Genomic DNA, 4988 nt, shown 5'->3' with positions numbered 1-4988 from the left:
CATTTTTGCTGATAGTACAACTGCAACAGCATTTAAAATGTCAGAAGCAGCTAATTTAATGGTGGTTCCGTGATGATATTCTAATTTTGGAGCGGCGTCAGTAAATGTGTCCCACAACCCAAAGGAGAAGAGGTGCGCTGCGTGTTCTGACCCACAACATGCCGGCAGTAGAGCTGCTAACAGGAGACGACGAAACAGGTTTGATTTCAGTTTATTTAGCTCAGCAACGGTGGCCTGTGAAGTCCAAAAAGGCGCATGTTTAATGCAGTTAGTTCGGTTAGAGTYCGGACTGTATTCATTCACACCAGAAGCGAACTGAAGTGAACCGCACCAGAGTTCGTTTGGAAGCGGACCGAGACCACCTCAAAAAGCAGGTCTCGGTCCAGTTGTTTGATCCGCACCAGAGTTCRCATGAGTGTATTCACACCTGCACAAAAGGTCCGGACCAACGCTGGAAACGAACTCTGGTTCGTTTAAAGTGGAGCAAATTGTCAGGTCTGAATACGACCTTAGAAAACGTTTACATTTATATCCTTCTCATAACCTTAAATGAGCGTCTTCCATGTTTCTGTCAACACTTTACAAAACACATGGTTCTACCAATAAGCAGCAACATGTTTTCCAGCCTGACTGACTGTCTTCAGTTTTGTCAGAGTTCTGTTAACCTTCAGGCAGAAAAAGGTCACACTGAGGTACAGGGGCTTAAGCTTTAAATAGAAACATTTCACAACTCTTTTCCATTCATGCCTTGTGGTAAAAAAACAAAACCATTGCAGCTGATGTTGCTCAATATTTAGCCGCAAGAGACGTTTCACAAATAAACCTCCAGGAGTGTTTCCTGCAGTCCAGACAAACGGTTCCAGTGAATCAATACCTCATAACATTACGTTATATTTCTCTCCAATTCCAGCATCACCTCCATCTACATTTTCCCTCATTTCTGATAACACTCTGAATTCTTCGAGCCCACATCTTATCTCGGCTTCTCTCTTCATGACGCACAGAGTGGAGCAAGGTCGTGGGCTTTCTGTGCAACAGTGGGACGACGTCCTCGAAAAAGTCAATCTCGAGATAACTCCACAAATGTTTCAAATGTTGCTGCGCTCAAAGGCAAAAAAATAAATAAATAAATAAAAGATGGAAGGATGGATGGAGCAGAAGGAGGGATGGAAAAGACATGAAGTGCCATTCTTTATGTTTGTGTTTTGATTTATTGCTCCTTAGTTACAAAAGACATACCGAGCCTGTGCTGACCTTTACTTCACATGTTTGAAACTGAGTCTGCTACAAAGATGCACAACCAGGTGTCAAACCGGATTAGAAGGAAGGACGCAGCTGACAAAGAGTTAGAGAGGAYGTGAGGGAGGGTGGGCACCTCAGTTGGGAATTACCACATTATCAGCTGTATAATGGAGGCCGGCGGTGGCAGGGGGAGATAAATACTGAAGCACACAACCAAGTCCTTGTTTTCAAGGCAAAGTAGCTTGAGCAATCAAGGTGTGGATTAATTTCCCTCCCTTCCCTATTAATTCCACAACAACAGAATGACTCTCCTTGTTTGGGCTTCTCCTGTGTCCGTGTAATGAAAGCTGTTTTCTATCACTGAAATCGCGCTGCAGCTTCACAGAGAGCACCAGAGACACTGACACTCCCTGGAAGTGAGCCATCACTTTCCTTCAATCACCCCAGCATGTAAGGCTGTGAATCTGACGGACATCCGTGGTGGCACGCTACCCCCCCCCCCCCCCACCGCCCTGAACACCAATAAACAAACAGAGCCTCCCCAGGAGTCCCCCAGGTGGTCTGAGTCCACTCGCTGACTGAAGCATCATTCAACGATGGCTCAAAAGAAAGACGGTCCACCCATCCCTCATCCTACCGTCCCTCCTGTCCTCTTCTCCTCGCCTGCCCTTTCCACTCTTTGATCCACCTATTTTCGTTTAGCGCCTCTCTCATCCATCTTGGGGGTTCTGTCCTTCCCCGAGCTGCAGATGAAGTGAAGCGCTCTGGACGTAATCCCTCACCTGGCTCTCCCCGCTGAGGCAAATACATTTTGGAGGCCTGCTTTATAAACGATGAGCCATTAGACTCACAACCGTCTTTTAAAAATCCTTTAAAAGTTGTTTTTGTCTTGTGCTTTTGTACACATGCTCTCTGGTAAAGACAGATTGAACCCAGCATTCTAGAAGTTTATTCTGGCAACACAATTCATCCACATATTTACCACAAAGTTATTGGCGTTAAAGCTCCCATTAACAAAACGGAAAAAAGTTATAATTGTTGTAAATAGTTTTCTTAACAAACTCAGTTTGGATATATAGAGTATGAGCTATGAGTCTGACTAAAACCAAAGTGGACAGATACCATCTAACAGGACCAAAGTCAAAACCATTGAAGTGGTTCATGCAGACGCTCTCTTATAAACATTTGCTCTGTCGTAGCTTTTGCATTGCAGAGTTATTCTGGCAAAACATACCAGGATGTGAAGCTGATTATATTGGTTTGCTTTGATGGGTTGTCTCAAAAMACATTCATCAGTGGATAGAAAATTTCTGCTTAAGTCAACGTAATAACATCTGCCATGACTTAGCATGGTATKCCAACCTCACCTTTATTGTGAAATCTTTTTAAATTGCTGCAAAAGCTTTAAAACTGTGCAAATTATACGTCTTCTGGACGTCTAGTTTAACGTTCAGCATCTCTGCTATGTGATGACACACTTATTTAATTATGCATAGCAGTAGGTGATGACATTAACAGTCTTCATCCAGTTTATTTTTTTTTTTTTTGAAGTGAGACTCCACTATGGTGACATTCAACACTGTACATCTTACCACAGACACTTATACGAATGAGGGAGGATTCATTGAGTMATCATTCTGCAGTTTTCCATGCAATGCAAATTTGACACCAGTCCTGCACGGCTTCTTTCACTTTTATTTAGTTTTTTAGATTGTTCTGAGCCCCATTTCTGCACTTTATTCCTCTGGTCCAGGGACAGGCAACTGCACTTTTTTTGTTGACACTACCAGAAGACCACATAACACTGCACACTTAACCAAATGCCATTTTAACTTTGTTGATGTATATATACAGCATATATGTGTTTATTAAACCAACATACAGGGCAGTATAGAGTATAGAGTATAGATATTGTATGCTCAAATGCATGTATAACAGTTGTACTCTTGTTTAATAAATACAAAATGTTTGAAGCAAACATAAAATAAACATTTGTTTATTTTAGTGAGCTGAAGTGCAATGACATAAGATGCCTTGAGTGCAGACTCCTGCATGGTCGTGGTTCTGATGAAAAGTTGCTGTTGTTTATGAACTTGTGACTTCAGTAATTTTGTCATATTTAGCTTTGTGCAACGTACTGTGGTGGTGACTCCAACTACTCTAAAGAATCCTTCATGGACACAATGTCTAAACAGACTAAAACAGGTTTGCCTTTAAATTATGTGAACAGAATAATTAAAAAACGTTTAAAAACGTGGGGGTGGGCTCATTGACGGGCTGGATGGAAGCCATCCACAAGCTGGCTGGGTGTGGTCTGTGGGCTGCCAGTTGCCCATCCTTTCTATAGCCTTATTCACAAACGGTACACGAACGTTTCGATGATTTAGGTTCGAAAATATTTAGCAATTAAACTATTTAATTTTCATGATTTGTATCAATTAACTAAATCGTGCCTTTCAGAATTGAGAAATTTTGTGAATTGTGGCGCTTTTATTAAAACTAACGAACAAAAATAYGCCAAAACAAATAAAGGGTAAATCCAGTCAAAATGTGACCAATTTCTTTGCTCTCATTAGTAAATGCATTTGCGTTTCTCTCTMTATTCATCCTCTTTGTGTTTCAAGCATTAGGAATCAGTTATAGCATGCAGCAGAAAGCACCTGGACTCATCCTGATAATATTACAGCTCCAAGTGCAGTGGCTCAACATACTGCACTTATTGCTGCCTCTCAACTACAACAGGAAGGGATAGCATTCCACCATCCTATGGGCTGTGGTCAACCACAATTTCTGGTAAGTATGACTTCTGGGAAAACTGTTTCTTATTTCTGGCTGGACAGGATAACCCTTCTTCGCAGGACTGAAAGAAAACTGTGCAGGCTCCTTGCCCTGATGCTTACGTTTTAGAAAATCGGAGTGCTCCTGGTAGGTAAATCTGTGGTTTTTGAACTTATTTCTGGGCCGCTGCAGAAGTCTGACCACAGCACATTCAAATGCTTTTTTTCCCCCATTAGCGCTGAATAGAAGTAAAGCCGAAAGATATTTCCTACAATTTGCAATTTGTTTGACTCAAAACCAAATTTTTATTGGACCCAATGTGCCTATTGATTTGCTCAGTGGGAGAGCAGCTCACTAACCACTTTATGTCACCTCACATTGCTTCACTTTGTTGCATAAAAATCTGCATAACTCTGCTCGCAGAGGTACACTGGCGCAAATATATAAACCTGCATGAAGAGACTTGCYTTTAGGAGACCACCAGAACTGGACAGCTTCTAAAACAAGTGGCACTATTCCTCTTTTTGATACAAGGACAGAGTTTGCTGGATAAGTCCTCTTAATTACCTCCTTTATTAAAGTCAGAGGAAGTCCATTCTRCAGTTTTTTGTAATTGCACAAAACACTCTGCTTCGCCAGGTGTGGAGCTTAAAGTGCTTTTTAAAATCTTCATGCAGATTCTTTAAGAGCAACACTGAGAATAAACTACAAAAAGCAAAGGTTTGGCTTCAAATTYGAGTGAAGCTGTTAGAGGCTCATTTTGACTCGGGCCTTGTGAGGAAGAAGTATAATCACTAACTGGGGGGAAACTAGAACCGGCAGCCCCAATACCAGTGAGGCGATTATGCAAGTGTTGGCATCGTCTGAGTGCAGATCATCATAACAACTGTAATGAAAGTCAGGGACAGAGAGAGAGAGAGAGAGAGAGAGAGAGAGAGTGAGAGAGAGAGAGAGAGAGAGAGAGAGAG

The sequence above is a fragment of the Austrofundulus limnaeus genome, unplaced genomic scaffold (assembly GCF_001266775.1).
Source record: "Austrofundulus limnaeus strain Quisiro unplaced genomic scaffold, Austrofundulus_limnaeus-1.0 Scaffold171, whole genome shotgun sequence".
Taxonomy (NCBI): domain Eukaryota; kingdom Metazoa; phylum Chordata; class Actinopteri; order Cyprinodontiformes; family Rivulidae; genus Austrofundulus; species Austrofundulus limnaeus.
Note: the sequence above shows the minus strand (reverse complement) of the source record.